The sequence below is a fragment of the Miniopterus natalensis genome, chromosome 10, assembly GCF_054644295.1.
Source record: "Miniopterus natalensis isolate mMinNat1 chromosome 10, mMinNat1.hap1, whole genome shotgun sequence".
In the NCBI taxonomy this organism is placed as follows: Eukaryota; Metazoa; Chordata; class Mammalia; order Chiroptera; family Miniopteridae; genus Miniopterus; species Miniopterus natalensis.
Genome location: NC_142090.1, coordinates 10,106,663 through 10,126,921, shown reverse-complemented (window position 1 = coordinate 10,126,921; position 20,259 = coordinate 10,106,663). Strand labels below are relative to the sequence as shown.

General features: G+C 39.5%; 1 pseudogene; it reads right to left on the bottom strand.

Moving 5' to 3' along the window:
• Nucleotides 1-9,804: 9,804 nt before the first annotated feature.
• On the bottom strand, nt 9,805-10,026 carry LOC107544491 (dolichyl-diphosphooligosaccharide--protein glycosyltransferase subunit TMEM258 pseudogene; annotated as a pseudogene).
• Nucleotides 10,027-20,259: the final 10,233 nt, after the last annotated feature.

Sequence of the window (20,259 nt, the reverse complement as noted above, 5' to 3'; positions counted from 1 at the left end):
TTTTTCCTTTTCTTTCTTCTTATTTTTTCTTAATGGGAAGAGCTTCCCTGGTTGTTTCTGATTATAAACATTTCCGATACTTATTGTGGAAAATTCAAACAGAACAGACAAATTTCTAAAAGTGAAAATTGAGTGAACTATCATGAGAAATAACTTTTTATGGGCTGTCTACAGGACAGGACAAACTTCTAATTGCTGAACATATGCCAAAGGACCCTCCGGTGGGCCTGTTGGACATTACAATGTTGTGTAAGTAGCTTTCTGCCTGAATTCTAAGTTTTAGATTGTTTTCCTGAGCGTTGGCCAGATATCACCATCACATAAGCCACATGTTAAAAAAATGTTTTCTTCAAACAGTTTGCTCTTTAGAAGATTTTGACAGAGGCTTATGTAGTGGGGTAGTTGGTGAGAAGGATTTTTTTTTTTTTCCTGGCTAGAGAATGGGTCCCAATCCAGACAACAGAGTCCATGCTCTCTTTCTATTTAGTGGTGCTGAACTTTGGAGAACTGTAGCCACATCATCTCTCTCCCTGAAAGAACATATCTGGGGTCTAGAAACAGTCATTCTGAACTGTGACATATAAATAATTGAAACTGTGCACCTTGGTAGCAAATGTTATATAGCATTACTATGTCACTTATATGTTAAATAAATTTACTGTAATACCTGGAGAAGATTCTGCACATATCAAGGAGCCCAATGTCAGTCAAATTGCCGGGACTGCTATTCTTAGAAAATGACCTCAGTACTAGCTTCCACTCTGCCCATGAAGTTTTGTTTACTTTTAGTTATAAAAATAAGTTGTGAGTCCAGAACAAGCCACCCCAAGATGAGCCTCAGTGGTATGCAGATTACTTTGAGCTAAAGGCAACGTTAGCTGCAGGCTCCAGAGAAACTCTATCCCTCTCTTAAACTACCCAGGAGAACTTGAATTAGGGGCCTTGCCCATCATAAGCTATTATCAGAAGTAAATTCTTTTGATCTATCTTTAGGGCAGGACAAACTTCTGTTTACTAAACATCTGTTCTCATCAGCTGCAATGCCCCTTTGAAATCCCCAAGGCCTATTACCTCATCCCTAGCTCCGGGTGTCTTATAACTTCAATCCCCCTTCCTGCCTCGGAACGTCTCCTGCGTGTGGGGTCTCGGACTCCCCTGTATGCAGAGTTTCCATACAGATGTATGCACCGCACTAAATTTGGTAGTTTTCTCTTGCTAACCTATTTCATGTATATTTGATTTTTAGACCGTTCAGAAGAACTTTGAGGGTAGAGAAAAGTTTGCTTCTCCCCCCACAAAGTCCGGTTCCATAACTGTGTTTCCTTTCAGGTATTAAAAAGTTCAGTGTGATCTAAATCACATAGTCGATCATATCTCCTATTCAAGGTTTTATTCTTCTTTCAAGTGTAGCTCTGTCCTGACACTGTCCTTCCCTTCAGCGATTCCCACCTCCTGGGAATTCAACCCTCCCACTCAAAACGGCTCTGACCTGTCTAACGGTATTGCGGAAACGATGGCATCTGACTTTCAAGGCTAGGTCACAAAAGATATTTTGGTTTCTGACTTGCCGTGTCTTGATTCACTTGTTCTGGGGATGCCAGCAGCCATGTCGGGAGTACACTCAAGCAGCCTTCTGGAGAGTTCCACGTGGTGAAGACCTGAGACCTCCTGCTCCCAGCCAGTATCCGCTCACGAGGCGCATGTGTGAGCCACCCTGGAAGCAGATTCTCCAGCCTTAGTCAAGCCTTCAGATGACTGCAGCCCCCACCAAAATCTAGACTGTAATGTCATGAGATACCCTGAGTCAGTAGCACCCAAAGAAGCCATTCCTAAATTCCTGATCCACAAACTTATAATAAATGGCTTAAGTTAAAAATTTTGGACTAATCTGTTAGGCAGCAATAGATAGCTAATACATCTATGTATTCTCTTTGCTCCTTCTGGCTTCTCCATGGTCAAGATAGAGGAGAATTACAGAAGACGAGACTAATAACTTACCTAATTAGTGTTATTATAAGCTGGCTGGTAGTACAGCCCAAATACTGGATCTCTCACTAGGATGCAGGCCAGGAGTTCTTTAAGAGGCTCTGCTTGGACCCTGACCTGGGCAATATACCATCTCGCCGGATCATTGCAATGTCCTCCCATTCAGCAACTACCGGTGGGGTTGGACTGGTGGTTTCCTATTGTTGGACTCTTGGGTTTCTATTGGTCCCCTCACCCTGGCAGGCTTCCCTCAGAGACAGGTTACTTATAAGATCACCAAGAGCCCAGTTGTCATTCTTTGATGTCTATTTAAGCTAAGGGAAATACATTTATTTATATATTTTTATTATTTATTTATTTTAGAGGAAGACAGAGAGAGAGGAGAGAGAAATACATCAATTTGTTGTTCCACTTATTTATGCATTCATTGGTTGATTCTTGTATGTGCCCTGATGGGGGATTGAACCCACAGCCTTGGTATATTGGGACAATGCTCTAACCAACTGAGCCACCTGGTCGGGGTGGGAAATACATTTAAATTTGCAACACAAGATGGTGCCTATGTAGGCAACCCCACTGTTACCTTCTGTGCTCCAGGAGAAAAGGAGGGACCAGTTTCTAGGCTCATAGAGGCTCCCAGATTCCAGCACAAATATCTCAAACTCTCCCAAGAACCTTCTCACATTCTATACACCAGTGACTTCACCGGGATGAGTCCATGAGTTTTTGTAGTTTACTAGGCACCCAAGAGGAAGGGAAATGTCCTTTTCCTCTTCCTGTAGGCACCCTTAATCTTTCCAAACAATCTTGCTGAAGACTTCTTTAGTCGGCCAGGAGTAGGGTGAGTAATCCTCCCCTCTCTGGCTTGATGTGGAGAAAGATCCTAAAAGGCCATCTGTATTGGATGTTTGCATGACAGAACTTAGAGCTGTAGTCTGGTTTGCCTGCAGAAGGGGGTTACAATAATGCTCTTAACTTGTTGCTCTTGGGCACTGATTGGTATGTGAATTCAAATATAAATTCAGCTGAGGAAAGTACACATTGAACGTGGCAGGTTTCCAGTGGTGAGTGGACATCATTGTTAGTGTTTTGTGTGAGGATCCAGACTGTGTGTTGAGCATTTTTTAGAAAATGTATTGAATCTATTTTGAAATATAATAAAAATATATTAAAATATAAAAATAAAATTTTCCTTATAATCATGCTACCTTTTTATATGACTAGATTCTTTTTGTTTTTGTTTGTTTATTTATTTTTATTTCCAAGTTTGGAAAGGTAGCTTTTGAGAGGGGAAGATGCATAAGATTTTAAGTCAGACAAATCTGGATTTAAATTCTATTCTTGTACTACCTTATTAAGTTAACCCTAGGTCTTTGAGTCTCTCACTTGTTGTTTGGAGACCAAAATGTTAATTTAAAAATTTTTTTGCAAGAATGAAAGATAAGGCAAGGTGCTTAAAATAGCATCTGGAAAAGAGACACTCAGCAAAGTACAATTATTGTCATTATAAATGGACATAGTTTTTACATAGTTGAAATGTATTGTAGGTTAAATTTTGAGTTCTAATTTTTTATCTAATCTTGTTTCAAAATGTTTTCTATATGTGCTACAATAATCATACTTTTTACTTCGGTGGCTAAAATATTCCAATATATTGATATTTTACAACTTATAAGCATTTTGTTATTCCCTAAAACTTATGGTATTTATAGTTTAACACTTTTTCATATTTTTACAGTTTCAAATGATATGTTTTAAACAGATTTTTATATATAGCTCTTTTTTTCTTATTTTAAATTACTTCTCTGAAATAAAACTCCAGTTGTGGGATTACCAAAGTGGGTCAGAGTGCATGAAAATTAAATGGCGCTTGATATGTAATCCCTACTGGAATATAGGGCACTGTCGAAATTATTTGTCCTTCCCGGGGGACCCTTCTGTTGGCCAAGCTTTTTGCAGAAATAGCTGCCACGGACAGAAAGTACCGCCATGTCACAATGGTTTCAGCCTGTGTTTGAGGACAGGTTGGCCTTCAAGTGTTGACCTTCAAGGGATCAGAATCTACCGCTGGGGTTGGAGCATGAACTGAATAGATTCAAACACAACACCTTTGTGATGAGGGATCTCGAGACTGCCATAAATTGCCCCCTGTGTAGCTACCGTGAAGTGACAGAGAAGGAGAGGTAAAATATAGGATTGGAGGTGCCAGCAGGAACCAGATCATGGTGATTCTGCATGTACCATGGACTGAATTGTGCCCCCTGACGCACACAAAATAATTCACATGTCGAAGCCATAACTCTCAGCGTAACTGCATTTAGAGACAGGGTCATAAGAAGGGCAATGAGGTTTAATGACGTCATGAGGGTGAGGCCCTGATCCAATAGGACGGTTGGTCTTAAGTCTTTATTGTTGGTTTTTTAAAAATATCTTTATTGATTTCAGAGAGAGAAAGGGAGAGAGGGATAGAAACATCAATGATAAGAGAGCCATTGATCGGCTGCCTCCTGCACGCCCCCCACTGGGGATGGAGCCCGCAACCCGGGCATGTGCCCTGACTGGGAATCCAACCTCGATCTCCTGGGTCCTAGGCCGCTGAGCCACGCCCAGCCAGGCTTACATCTTTATTGTTGACTTGAGATTCATATAACTTGCTTCTAGCTTCTCCTTCTAACCAGTATTCCCTAGAGTCTAGTGCCTTGGCCCTGACATCCCGATTTCTAACCTGGTGCTTATCCTTCGTGTCTGCCTTCTGCAGTCTCCTCCAGGCCTCTCAATTGCACCCAGCCAACAGAATTTAAGCACTTCCCCAAGTGGGCCATGCTCTTTCTTACCCCAATGACTTGTCACAAGCTCTTCTTTGCCTGAAATACCTTCTTCTTTATTAAGTTAACCCAACCTGACTCTTTCACTCCATTTATCTCCTACAATAAGTCTTTTTCAGTCTCCCTGGTAACATTTGGCACTCCTTCCTCTGTGTTCCCATAAGGTATTGCTCATGGGGATATTTTCACATGACCATTTATCTACTCTTACATTCCCCTATGACTCAAGAGGTCTAGTGAGGAAAGGACTATGGGCTATTTGTCTCTGAACCTCAGAGCCCATTGGGGTACCTGGAACAGAGAGGATACTAAAGAAAAGATTATTAAAATGAATGAATGAATCCTAACTACTGATTCAGACCATTATGTAAGCTAAGCAGCTAGCAAACTGGAATCTGTTTAAACAGAAAATGGGTTGCAATGACAAGGACCAGCCAAAAAACACTATTCAGAGAATTGGGAGTAGGGTCATGCTGAGCTATGTCCAGCCAGATGGCAGCATCAACCTGTATCTGCTGAAATGCTGGCCAGAGGGTTTACAGAATAAAAAATACTGAGCAGTCACTAGGTAACTGAGAAGCCCACTTGGGTCAATTGATTGACAGCCTTCAATTTTCCTTTCACCTAAGGGTATATGGAATGATAATGCCTGGCTTCCCAGTTGTCCCATAGGAAGCATCATCAAAATTTTCAGAAGTCATCTTCTTTTTAAAATGTATAAATTATAAATGTATAAATTCTAAGCAATATAGGATGTATAAATTAATAAAATGTAAACAAAATTTGAATGTACGAATGATAAACAATAGTTGAAAGCAAAGTCCCATGTTACACCTCAAGTCAAGAAATACAAGATTACCAGCCCCCCTCACCTCCCAAGGGCCCTTTCCTGTTCACATCACCCTCTCATCCCCTCCTCAGAGGTGATCCCTATCATGACTTATGGCAACCATTTCTTTATTTATCATTTTACCACCTCTGTACCTGCGTCAGTTTCCTACGGCTGCTGTAACAGATTACCACAATCTTGGGGGTTTGAAACAACACAAATTTATTATCTTAGGGTACTGTAAATTACAAGTTCAACATAAATCTTCCTGGGCTAAAAATCAAGGCGTCAGCAAGGCTGTGTTTATTTCTGGAGGCTCTAGGGAAGAATCCATTCCCTTGCTTTTTCTTTTCTTTTCTTTTCTTTTCTTTTCTTTTCTTTTCTTTTCTTTTCTTTTCTTTTCTTTTCTTTTCTTTTCTTTTCTTTTCTTTTCTTTTCAATATTTATATATTACTCTTATTTATTTATTTTATTTTTCAATCACAGTTTACTTTCAATATTATTCGATATTAGTTTCAGATGTACAGCAGAGTGGTTAGACAATCATGTACTTTACATATCTTACTCTTTTTTGAAGAAATCTGTGCAAAAGTATAAAGATCAAGTCTATAGTATCTTTTTTCTTTCTTTTTTTAAATTTTATTTTTGTTTAAAATATTACAGATGTCCCTTTTTCTCCCCAATGACCCGTTTCACCTTGTCCCTTCCCCCTCCCCTGTCCCTCTTCCCACCATTGTCCATGTCCTTGGGCTGTGCGTATATGCATATAAATTCTTTGGTTACTCTCTCCCCCTCCACCCACCCACCCTTCTCCATCCCTCTGACATTCGTCAGTCTCATCTATGCTTCCATGTCATTAAATCTATTCTGCTCATCAGTTTATTAAGTTCTTTAGATTCCACGTATAAGCGAGATCATGTGATGTTTGTCTTTCTCTGCCTGGCTTATTTCACTTAGCATAATATTCTCCAGGTCCATCCATACTGTCCCAAAGGGTACGAGATTCTTCTTCTTTACAGCTGCATAGTATTCCATGGTGTGAATGTCCCACAGCTTTTTAATCCCCTCATCTACTGATGGGCATTTCCTTGCTTTTTCCACCTTCTAGAGGCTGCCCAAATTCCTTGGCTGTGGCTCCCTTCCTCTGTCTTCAAAAAGAGCAAGGCAGCGTCTCTCTGATCCCCTTCCCATTGCCTCATAGCCTTACCCGACTCTTAATGCTTGCTTCCAAGAGCCCTTGTGGTTACATTATCCACCTGGATAATGCAGGTTAAGCTTCCTTGTCTCAAGGTCTTTAACCTCAATAACATCTGCAAAATTCCTTTTGCCATGGAAAGCAACATGTTCACATATTAGAGTGTGGACATCCTTGAGGGGCCATTATTATGGGTACCCCAGTAACCATACCAAAAATCCATGGCTCACTGTTAACTGTTTTTGTGCTTTACATAAATGGACATAGTCTCCTTATATCCCACTGTATCTCGCTTCTTTTGCTCAGCACTATGTATGTAAGATTGACCCACATTCACTATGGCTGTAACTTTTTCATTGTATGAATACACAATTGATAGACTTTGGAGCTGTTTCCAGTTTGGGGCCTATTATGAATTATACAATTATGAACTTGGTCATCCATGTATACTCACTCATACACATGTGCACGCATTTCTCCAGGGCATATAAGCAAGAGTTAAATTGCTGAGTCAAAAGTTATGTGCATCTTCAACTTGACTTAGCTAATGCAGAATCGTTTTCCAAAGTGGTTATTTAAATTTACACTCCCATCAATAATGGATGAAAGTTCCCATCACTCCATAGTCTCATTCAACATGTTATTGGAAGGTTTAAAATTTTTATCATTCTAGTGGGTACACAATAGTATCACCTTGTGGTTTTAATTTGCATTTTTCTGATTAATAACAAGATAGCATATTTTCATATGTTTATTGGTCATTTATATTTCTTCATAAAGAAACTGTCCAAATATTTAACCCATTTTTTAACTGGGTTGTTTTTTGCCTTATTAATTTGCAGGAAGCCATTATATCTTCTACATACAATTTCTTTGTTAGTTATGTCTTCAAATATTTTATCTAATTTTATGTCTATTTTCTACTATTTAATAATGTTTTTATGAACAGAAGATCTTTATCAGTTTTAACATTTATGGTTAGTGTTTCCTTTTTAAGAAAACTTCCCAAATGCTGAGCTCATAAAGATTTCCTTTTATATTACCTTCTAAAAGCTTTCCATTCTGTTTGTTACATTTGAGTCAATAATCCATCTACAATTAAATTTTGGTATGGTGCCATTAGGAGTTCAATGTTATTTTATTTTTTATGGATATTCAATTGATCCAGTGCTATTTATTAAACAGGCCAGTTCTGCAGTGCCAACTCTTTCATAAATCAAGTGTTTATATACACAGGAGTTTGTTTATGGGCTTTCTAGTCTATTGCTACCAAACTAAAGGGGTTCGTTTGCCTGTGGGCATCAAAGCCCAATAAGAGGTGAACAGAAGTTTGCAGCAAAGGAAGCAAGAGTTTATGTAGGGAATTGGCACCAAGCTCAAAGTCACAGGCGAGCTACTGCTTTATAACCCGGCTCCCCATGGCCTCCAGGTGATGGATTATGTAGGGGGAAATCATTAGTCACGGTAGCTCTGGGAGATGGGCTCCTGGGCTCTACCCCTTGGTCCAGGCTGAGGCAGGGAGTAGCTGATCATTGAGTCACATCCAGATGTCAGCCATGGCATCATTCTGTCTAGTTTTGTGAGGATGCGGTTGGTAGGGTTGTTCCACCTTCATGGGTCTGAGGCTGAAACACAACTGAGGTCGAGATGTTACCTCTATTTTGGCCAAAACTATGTTCCCACGGCCAACAGACCTGAGGCTTTATTTTTAAAACAGTTTGACACTGAGCAGAAGCTGGTGGCCTGAGTGCTTAATGATAAAGGAGTGGGCATGCAGTGTGTGCAGGTGTGGAAGGGTCTGGTTGGAAGAAAAAAATGTGTCACCGTGTTATTGGGCTAGACCAGGCTAGTGTGAATGAAAGAGAAAATTATATTAAAGAAATAAAGTTCCTGTCTCATTGTTTCAGTTCGCAACCATTGCAATAGAACCAGACGATCATAATGACCATAGTTTTATAGTCAGTAATGATATCTAATGACAGAATAAGACTTTGCATTTTGTTCTTCTTTGAAATAGATTTAGCTGTTCTTGGCCCTTCCATGTTTAGATAAATTTTAGAATCAAATGGTCAATATATACACATGTTACATTGAATCTATAGATCAACTGGGGGGGAAAATAGATGTTTTTACATTATTAAGTATTTTAAGTCATAAACATGACACATTTCATCATTCAAATAGGTGTTTTAACGTCCCTCAATAAAGTTTTACAATCACCCCAATGGAGTTCTTTCACATCTTTTGTTAGATTTATTCCTAGGCTCATATTTTTTTATGCTTTTACATCAAAAGCATCTTTTTTCAAATTTTGTTTGCTGAATTTTCCTATTACATAGAAATACAGCTAATTTTGGTTTTTGAGTTTGTATTTGCCAGTATTGATAAACCCTGTTATTAGTCCTAATATTTTTTCTGTAGATTTTTAAACTTTCCATATACACAATTAGATTACCTCCAAATAATAATAGTCTTCTGCCTTCTCCTATACTTATGCCTTTGACTTGGTTTTCTTGCCCATTGCACTGGCTAGAATGGTTAGTATTTAATAAAAGTACTGCCCTGCTGGTGTGGCTTAGCGGTTAAGCATCAACCTATGGTCCAGGAGAACTCGGTTTGATTCCCAGGTTGCGGGCTCGATCCCCAGCAGGGGGCGTGCAAGAGGCAGCCGATCAATGACTCTCATCCTTGATGTTTCTATCTCTCTCCTTCTCCCTTCCTCTCTCTGAAATCAATAAAAATAAATTTTAAAAAATTTTAAATAAAATAAATAAATAAATAAAAATTATACACCAGACACATTTTAAAAATAGTAGGACAGATCCCCCCCACACACACACACACACATGCACACATCTGCCTGTGTTGTGAGCAGCAGGTGGGACACATCCGGAGATAGTTAAAAATAATTTTTTTAAATTGCAAACCAGGGTTTTGGTGAAGCAGTCTGGTTGGGAACCCTTGGGAGCTCAGATGTAGATGCTGACCCAGAGCAGCAGGAAGAAGACCCCAAAGCCCATGAAGAGCTAAGCCACCAAGGAGATGAGCTCTTTGTAGATGTCCCAGGCGTTCTCGTAAACAAAGAACCAGGCGGTGAAGAACATGCCAATGGGGAATAGTAGCACGGTCAGAAAGGGGGTGACAGACAGGTCCGCTGGGCTGGCATATCTGTTCATAGCTTTTATTGTCATTTTGCCAGGCAGAGGGTAATCCCCCCTTGGCCACCCAGCAAGACATATTTTATTCAAGCTATCCCAGTAGGGGAAAGAGACCTTGGTATAGAACTGAACTCAACTCACAACACAGCATGCTGGGGATTTATAACCTACAAGCAGATTGAAGGGGTCAGCGAATGGAAAAGTACTAAGAGGAACTTGATTCAACATCAAGGGTAGGGGGAATTCTTGCTAAACTAGCCTAACGAGATTTCTGCTAAAGGCAGGCCAAGGATTTAGCTACCGAGTGTGAGAAATAAGGAATTTCATCAGATATCCAGGGTGCGAGATTTTCACTGAAATGACTAAGCAGGATTCTTGTTAAGTGGGCTCAGCAAGCAAGGCATGAAAGCATAGGGTGGAGGCCTAGTTGAGCACAGGCCTCCAGGAGCCGGACTGAAGTTCTTAACTGGGCACCCATAATACTGCCTTTGTTCCTTCAGCCTTGGTTGCTCATTTCTGAGTTGCCTCACCCGCCTGTGGTTTCTCAACATTTTTATCACTTATGTGATTACTTTCCTTCTACTTTGTGGTTCTTGTTACACTTGTTAATGAAGTATAACATTTATAGAAAAGTATGAAACCCTAAGCGTATATGAATCCTAAGTTTAATGAATTTCCACAAAGTGAAAACACACCCATGAAAAATCATCAAGATCAGGAGTTGCAATCTGAGCAATACCCCAGGAATCCTTCCCTTGTCCTCTTGCAGTCAAAACTCTGCCAAGGTTATCTTTCTGAGATCATAAGTTGGTTTTGCATGTTTTTTATTGTTATACAAATAGAAAAATACTGTATGGATGTTTTCATGCCTTTCTTCTTGGCCCAACATTATTCCTGTAAGATTTATCACTGTCATGTCTGTTCGTAGTTTATTCATTCTAGTTGCTGTACAGTGTAGCACTGGGTGAATATACTATTTATCCATTCCATGGGTCATGAATATTTGAGCAGTTTTCAGATTTGGAGTTGAATAGGGTTGCTATGAACATTCTTATGTGTTGCATTTAGTGAACATAGTATGCATTTCTCTTGGATATAGATGTAGATGTAGATAGATAGAGACAGGTAGAGATATAGAGATAGACAGAAACAGAGATAGAGGTAGAGAGAGATAGAAAGAGATAGACATAGAGAGATAGAGAGAGAGATAGAGATAGATAGAGATAGAGAGATATAGACATAGACGTAGACATAGACATAGAGGCAGAGATAATAGAGAAATGCAAATGCTAAATCACAGATGTGCTTATGTGCAGTTAGTACATACTACCAGTTTTATCAAAGTAGTTGTACCAATTGACAACTCTTCAAAAGTAATGAGAGTTTCTGCCCAGCCTGTGTAGTTCAGAGGTTGAGCATCGACCTAGGATCCAGGAGATAGAGGTTCGATTCCCCATCAGGGCACATGCCCAGATTACAGGCTCGATCCCCAGCAGGGGGAGTGCAGGAGGCAGCTGATCAATGACTCTCTCATCATTGATGTTTCTCTCTCTCTCCTTCTCCCTTCCTCTCTCTGAAATCAATAGTGACATTAAAAAAAACAAAAAAGTAATGAAAGTTCCAGTTGCTTCCCATGCTCACCAATACTTTTTCATTGTAAACATTCCTATGGGTATGTAGTACCATTGCATTATGATTTAAATTTGCATTTCTCTAATAAGTAATGAGGTTACCACCTATTTATATTATGTCATTTTAAATGCTTATCTCATTTAAATATACATTAAAGTTCCATTTTCTTGTTTGACTGATGTACCTAAAATGAGGAATAATAAATTTTAATGTTTTTTTTTTCTTTTTCTTCTCCCAATATTTGATATTTAAAATATTTGATATTTGATATTTAAAATATTTATAATTTTGCCCTGGCTGGTGTGGCTCACTTGGTTGCAGCATTGTCCCATACACCAAAGGATCATGGGTTTGATTCCCAGTAAGGGCACATACCCAGGTTTTGAATTTCATCCCCGGTCAGGGTGCATATGGAAGGCAACTGATTGATGTGTTTGTTTTTTTCTCTCTCTCTCCCTAAAAATCTATAAGAACATATTCTCAGAGGAGGATTAAAAAAAAAATTATAAAATGTTTATAATTTTAAGTTTTATTTCTCAGCCTTAAATTATATGCATTGACTCCTACAGAATATAGTTAAGTTAATCACCAAACTTATTCTGCCTAAGAATCTGTATCCCCTTTTCCCTTCCTAATTTTTGGTAGTTATATTGTTTTCAGAGTGTACATTATTTATATTCTTATTTATAACTCGGTCCTCATATTCTCAGTTTCAGTTCTAAGTTGAATATATTCAATGTTCCTTGCCAGTCTATTTGTAATACTTTCCTCAATCATATTTTGGAAGATTATAATTCATCCTCTGGAAATTTTTTAAGAACGTTTGACAGGCATAACATTTCTCAAATTATTGAATGTCAAACCATCTTCTGCTTTTAAGCTTGAAAGACATGACAAGATTTTATTTTATTTTATTTTTAAATTTATCTTTATTGTTGAGAGTATTACAGGTATCCCATTCCCCCCCCCCAGTTGACCCCCTCCACTTCACTCCCACCCCCTCCCCAGGCCTTCACCCCGTTATTAACTGTGTCCATGGGTTATGCATATATGCATGTAACTTCTTTGGATAATCTCTTCCCATCCTCCACCCACTTTCCTCTTCCCTCTGAAATATGATCGTCTGTTAACTGCGTCAATGTCTCTGGATCTCTTTATTTCATCAGATTCTTTTGTTCATTAGCTTCTTCTTAAAGACAACCCTTCAGCTTTTCCTGTAGTGCTGGTCTGGTGGTGATGAACTCCTTTAGCTTTTTCTTCTCTGAGAAGCTCTTTATCTGACCTTCAGCTCTAAATGATAGCTTTGCTGGGTAGAGCAATCTTGGTTGTAGTTCCATGTTTTTCAACACTTTGAATATTTCTTGCCACTCCCTTCTGGCCTGCAAGGTTTCTGTTGAGAAATCAGCTGACATTCGTATGGGGGCTCCCTTGTAGGTAACTAACTGCTTTCATCTTGCTGCTTTTAAGATTCTCTCTTTGTCTTTAACCTTTGGCATTTTAATTATGATGTGTCTTGCTGTGGCCCTCTTTGGGTTCCTCTTGTTTGGGACCCTCTGTGCTTCCTGGACTTGTAAGTCTATTTCTTTCCCCAGGTAGGGGAAGTTTTCTGTAATTATTTTTTCAAATAGGTGTTCAATTTCTTGGTCTCTTTCTTGTCCTTCTGGCACCCCAATAATATGAATGTTGGGCCTCTTGAAGTTGTCCCAGAGGCTCCTTAAACTATGTTCATATTTCTGGATTTCTTTTTTCTTTTTGCTCTTCTGGTTGGGTGTTTTTGTTTCCTCATGTTCCAAATTGCTGATTTGATTCTCAGTGTCCTCTACTCTACTGTGGATTCTCTGTAAATTATTCTTCATTTCAGTTCGTGTAGCCTTCATTTCAAATTGGTACTTTATTATGTTATCGATTTTCTCAGTTATTTCCCTAATAGTCTGCTTAAACATCCTTATAAACAAAATTCTGAACTCTGTATCTGTTAGCTTGCTTGGATCTATTTCATTTAGTTCCTCTTCTAGAGTTTTCTTCTGTTCTTTCCTTTGTGACATGTTTCTTTGCCTCCACATTTTGGTTGCTTCCAGGTTTTTGTTTCTATGTATTAGGTAGAGCTGCTATGTGTCCTGGAATTTGTAGAGTGGCTTTGTGTAGTAGGTGTCCTGTAGGGTCCAATGGCTCAGCCTCCCCAGTCACCTGAGCTGGGCCTTCCAGGTGCTCCCCTGTGTGGCCTGTGTGCTCTGACCTGTTGTAGTTGAGCCTTAGTTGCTGGTGGCGTCACTGGGAGGAATTGACCCCCCAGGCCAATCGGCTGTAAGGACCAGCTGCAGCTACAGCCAAAGAGCTGCTGTGCTGGAGACACCCCTATGGAGCAGGATTTACTTCAGTGGGGCTTTGGTGTTCACCAAGTGCACCCCTTGAGCGTGTCACTTGTGGATGTGGTAGGGTTGTAATCCAGCGTGGTCGAGTCTCACCTTTGGGTGCACTGTCTCTGCGGTCTGTGGGGAGGTGCAGAGTCAGCCTGTGCCAGTGCCTTGCCCAGGGCCAGCCAGCATGAGCTACTCAGCAAACTGTAGTTGGTTGCTCCTTGTGCTGGGCTTGGAGGTGCCCAGAAGAGGCCCAGCTATGAGCCAGTGCAGCTGCCGCTAGTGCCAGGCCTGGGGCCGCTTATCAAGCCATATGGAGCCCGCTGCTGCTTGTTTGAGAGATTTTAGGAAAGTCCTAAGCATGGGGCTGGAGAGGCCACTTGCACAGAAAAGCCGCTGGGAATGGCCTGGATGAGCTGCAGGTGGGGGGGGCGGGGCCTCCGGGAATCACGGGGCGGGGCCAAAGGTGTGAGCCAGGTGCTGGCGACTCAAACATGGCGCCTGCCTGCCGGCTGTGTGCGGGGAGGACTCGCCACAGGAGCCATGGCCTCCGCCAGCCCTTCTGCCCGGGAGGAAGCCGCCCTCCGCCTCTCGCCCGGATCTCAGGCAGGTTAGTTCCCCCCGAGTGTCCCGGGTCCTTTCCGGCTGCTGCCCGGCGCTGGGCTCAGAGGGAGCGTCCGAGTGAGTCCCTGCCAGGCCCTTTAGAGGAGCTGCTGGGGCTCCCGCAGCCTCCGCGACCCTCAGGGACAGTCCCCGCTGGTTTCACAGCCCGGAGTTGTGGGGACGTCTCTTCCCGGCCCTGGAGCCCTGGGCTGGGGGCCTGCTGTGGGCTGGGGTCCCTCCCTCCTCCGGGAAACCCCCACCGCCAAGATGTCCTCCAGGGTTTCAACCGTGGCACTGGGTGTGGGCCCGTGGCTGTGTCTCCGGGATCCAGCCCGATCTGCCCGCATCTCCGCGCCTCCTACCAGTCTCGGTGCTTCTCCAGTCCCCGGTCATAGGGCTTCTGTTCAGCCAGATTTCAGGAGACTCTGAGTGATGGTGGTTCTGTATTTTAGTTGTAATTTTGATGTGGTTGCTGGAGGCGGGGGTTGCAGCTGCTACCTACGCTGGCATCTTATATCCTCCGGCGACATGACTAGATTTTAAACCTGTGGTTTACATGCTTTCTTTCTATGTGATCTTAAAAATGCCACCCAATTGATTCTTGTGTTGAATACTGACAATCACAAATCACTTTTCCCTGGGCCCTCAGAGACGCGTTGCTCCCTACAAACATGTAAGCTATGTGACTGTTTCTGTCGTTTCAACCTATTCTGCTCTCTAATCAACCTGCTTCCAAGAAGGCTTCTACCACCAGCCCTATTCATCTCAATTTCTTCACCCATGGCTGAAAACGAGGGATGCAATTATTTGTACTTCAGATTGAGCCTCCTACACTAGGATAATATTATTGCTGGAACATTCTGAGATCTACCACCACTGAGCTTTTGAAATTCATTCTGCTTCTCCACTTGACTTTCTCACCTGAGGCTTTGGCCAAACTCAGTTGATTTTAAAAACTTTACATGTACTCTGGAGTATGCAGATTAAATATGTCTCCTAGTTTCATCAAAAATGGAATACTCAGGGTTTCTTTTACTCTTCTATTGCTTTTGTATTACTTTCAGGTGTAAAAGAGCAAGTCATGTTTACACCAAAAAGCTCAGAAAGAGATTTCTAAGAAAACTGAAGATAAGGTTCCAAAATCAGAGTGAGATAAAGATAATCTTAAGCTTCATCTTTTTGACAACACATTATGAACCTCACAATGTGTTCTATGGAAAGATGAGATTAAGATTTCTAATAAAAAGTCCAGTGAGTTTTTTGGTGTCCTTGAAGGTAGCTTTTGTGAAAAGATTATTTCAGGTGTCACTTTTGCTTTCAAATCCAGTATTTTATTAAAGTAAATTCAAAAGTTAGTTTCTATTTCTTAGACAAATTAGATTTGTAAATTTTATTAGGCTAATCATAAATGCACAAATTTCAACAATTACTTTTGAATTTTTTTAAGCACTTAATATTGTAATCATTTTAATGTCTTTGTACATTCAACATATTCCATTTTCTTTTCAACAATTTCAATTGTATAATGAAAATAAGCTTTCCCAAATACTTCTATAATTTATAAATCCAATATTGTAAGTTGTTACATATTTGGAATGTGAATCCTAATTATATTATATATACTAAGAAATTACTCAGTTACACATTTTAAATTGTAATCTCAAGGCTGCTATGCCAAATTGCTCTATAAAATTCCAAGTAAGTTATTAAAACACTTCATATGTTACTGAACTAAAGTGGCTCTGTAACTGAGAATAAAGAATATATAATCTTTTACTAACCAAAATAAATGTACTAACAAGCCTGTTGAAATAGAAGCAGGAAAAAGAAATTTTTGCTAACAATCTCTATTTTAGACTCCATTTTAGTACATTGCAGAGACCAGCAGTTCCAGTTTCTGTCTGAATAGTTGACCAACCACAGAAATTCAGCTGACACAGGTCGATTCAACACACTGATGCCAAGATCCTTATTGAAACCAGCCTGCATGTCCCTACTTCCCCTCTCTTTCCTTATAAAAGTCACCGGCTTAACCAGAGATGTTAAGATGGTTTTTAGGACAGGAGCCCACCACCTTCTCAGGTCGCCAGTACCTGAATAAACCTCTTTCCTTTTCACTAGCACCTTTTTCCTGAGTATTGGCTTTCACTGTGGCAGGTGGCCCAACCTGCGTTCAGTAACAGCATGTTTGCCTGTGTGCATCAAATCCCAGTAAGACATGAACAGGAGTTTGCAGCAAAGAAAAGAAAGGTTTATTTAAGGAATTGGCACTAAGCCTGGAAACACAGGTGAGTTAGTGGTCTAAGACCTGGCTCCCCAATGACCTGTAGGAGATAGATTATATAAGGGAAAAATCATTGGTCATTGTGACTAATGGAGTTGAAGTTGTGGGCTCTACTGATTGTTTGAGGATAGGGTAGGGAGTAGCTGATCATTGGATCAGATCCTGATGTCAGCCATGGCGTCATTCTGTCTGATTTCATGAGGGTGTGGTCAGTAGGGTAGGTCTGCTTTCTTGGGCCCACGGCTGAAACACAACTGAGGTCAAGATGTTATCTTTGGTCTGATGGAAACTCTGTTCCCTTCATCAGCAGACCTGAGATCTTTTCTTAAGACAATTTGATGCTAACCAGAACCTGATGGCCTAAGGGCAGGAGTAGATGAGCAGTTAGTGCAAAGGTGGAGAGATCTGGTTGAAAGAAGGCAAGTAAGTCATGGTGCTATTAGACTAGAAAAAGCTAGCTTGAATTAAGGAAAAAGTTATATATTAAATGAAGTTCCTGTGTTGTTACACATATACATAGATAATTTCCAAACTGAAAATTAGCAATTGTATCAGTTCAGTTTACTTCATCCTCATGGTATTTAATTCTAAATCTTTATGGGATATGCACTAAGGAGATACACTTGGTATTACCGTTGCAGCTGGCTGAGATTGTATATCAACCAGACATTTAATTGGAACATGAGATGAGATAATTAGGGAAATTTAATTATGGACTAGGTTTTAAGTTATATTAAGAAGTTAATAATTTTTAGGCACAAATGTTATTGTGGTTAAGTATCAAGTGTCCTCTTTTTGAGATACCCTAATGAAATACATAGGGGTGAAACAATTCAATGTCTCTATTTTACTATAAAATACTTCTAAAATTAAGAAAATATGGCAAGGAATTAGCAATTATTAAATCTGTAATGGACATATGAATGTTTATTATAGATGATAATATAATTTTTCAAATGTCTATCACTCATATTTTGCATAACTAAACCATTTTAGAAAACCAAAAAATTATTTAATTTGGCCTAAATTTATTAACAGCTTATAGGGGAAAAAATCCTAAAAAGCACATTTTAAAATATTATAGACACTTTATTTCTAGTTTCTTTTCCTGTTAGCTCAATGAAGCAAGACATCTCTAAGTTAGTAACAGGTGTGCAAGTTAATAGTCACTGATAACTCTTAATAAGGCTTTTTTGATATACTTCCTAAGAACTGAGTAAAATAATGCCTTTAATAAATAGATAACAAATCTTTTTGCAAGTCAGATGATTTCTAATTATTTGCTTAACAAATTGGGGGATTTAATTGAGTTGCCATCTGATAACTCATTAAAAACAATTTTCAACAAAGAAAACTATCAAAAATAACTCAGAAAGCATCCAAAAAATTGATTGGCATTGCTAAAATAAAACTCCTTCCATTTTCATCTACATATTTATGCACTCATGTTTTTCTTAATGCTTATTTCTCTAAAGATGAAAAACAGGACTAGGTTCAATGCTGAACCCTCACTCATTCTAGCAATAAGTAGCAGTTTTGACACAGATAAATGAAATAATTGGGGAAGGAGCATCATTCATCTTATTAAGAGATGCCTTCCCATCAATTATTAACTTTTTATATTTGGTAATTATTCATCAAAATGTAAAATATTTATGCTACTTTGATTACTTGTGAAGTTATAGTTGTACTGATAGCCCAATCAAGAAATTTTTTAACAGTAAGAGCCAAACTGTTGTAAGTGTTGGAAAATAATATTTATGTATACATATGTATACAGGTGTTTCTCAATTTATGGCAGTGTTATGGCCAATAAACTCGTAAGTTGAAAATATCACAATTCACTCATTTCTAAATCTTTACTCCTTTTATTTTCCAACTGCATGGAGAAAAAAATATTGTTAGAAGAAAGCAAGAACCAGGTGTGTTTATCTTTGTTAATTCAGGGGAAACTTATTTTTCCATGTTTAATCAGTAAGACCTGATTTCTGACGCTTTGTTTCAAGTAACTCTAAAGAGACACCTTCCCGACAGCTCCTACCAGTAGGGTATTGACAGGCCACTCCTGGCAATTTTATATTAGGACAAATATGATGTCAACATACATACAAACATATATATATTTAAACGTGGAAAAGAGCAGGTTACAAAATAGCATATTCAATATAAACCCAATTTTTAAAAAAGAAAATTGCAGAGAAATAAGTGACTTTAAAAAATATAGAGCCAAATGTTAATGATGTTCATATTTGTAGATGGAGTAAAGAATATTATAGTAGAAAATTATTTCAAAACACGGCCTCAAATTTTTTACCCTCAATATTCCATAGTGACGGCCTCTCTTGGTCAGAATTGCTGCACAGAGACTATACATTTGGACTGTTGTATGTAAAAATCAGAGTAGAAAGCTGTGTCAGTCAAAACATAGAGATTACAGTCAGGAGAAATTCAGCTCTGCACCAGACTACACTAAAATGATTAGAGAAAAATGTGCTTGCCAAAAAAATTTAAGTCTGAGTCTAGAAAGTGAGGGAAGAGAAAACTCACTGCAGTGCCAAGTTAAAACTGTCAGATATGGGGAGGCCACAGTATGGCACAGACAGATGGAGACAGGAAAGACAGGACCTCCATTCTCCGTGAGGATCCTACCACCGCACCTGATAGTCTAGGCCTCTGTCCATCACTCCCTACATAAACGAAACCCAATTAAGGAGCTTTTCAAAAGCACAAGCATCCCAGCATTCGGATCCCTATAAATGGGAGCTGCTTCATGTGTTACTTTTTCTTAGGATTCCATGAAAACACCCTCCCAGGTATGCGCCTCTGCTTAGGAGCCCCCAGGAGTTGCACAGACTTGGACCTGGAATTTTATCGGGGGGCAAATATCTTTACCTTCTTTTGTGGATATTTTCTAGATAATTAAAGGTGAGAGAGGGTGTAGATTTTTTTAATCTTTGGGGGAAAAATATCCACTCATTTTTTCATATTATTTTGTTTCCCTAAAATAGCCTTGGGGGGGAGGGAGGGAATACTGTCTGTTATCAAGAAGTTATTGAGAATCTTATAAATGCTTTTTAAAAATTGATTTTGGAGAGAGAAACATCAATTTGTTGTTCCATTTATTTATGCATTCATTGGCTGATTCTCGAATGTGCCCTGACCAGGGATCAAACCTACAACTTTGGTGTATCGGGACGATGCTCTAACCAACTCAGCTACCCGGCCAGGGCCTATTATTGAGAATTTTAATTAGAGTTTTCTGAAGTTCAAACACAACACAGCTGGTTCTGTTTTCTCCTTTTTTTACTTATTTCAACTTTCTCCAGTGAGCATGTAATTACTTTCAAGTACAGAAAAATTAATGTTATTAATTTTTAAAAATATTTTTAA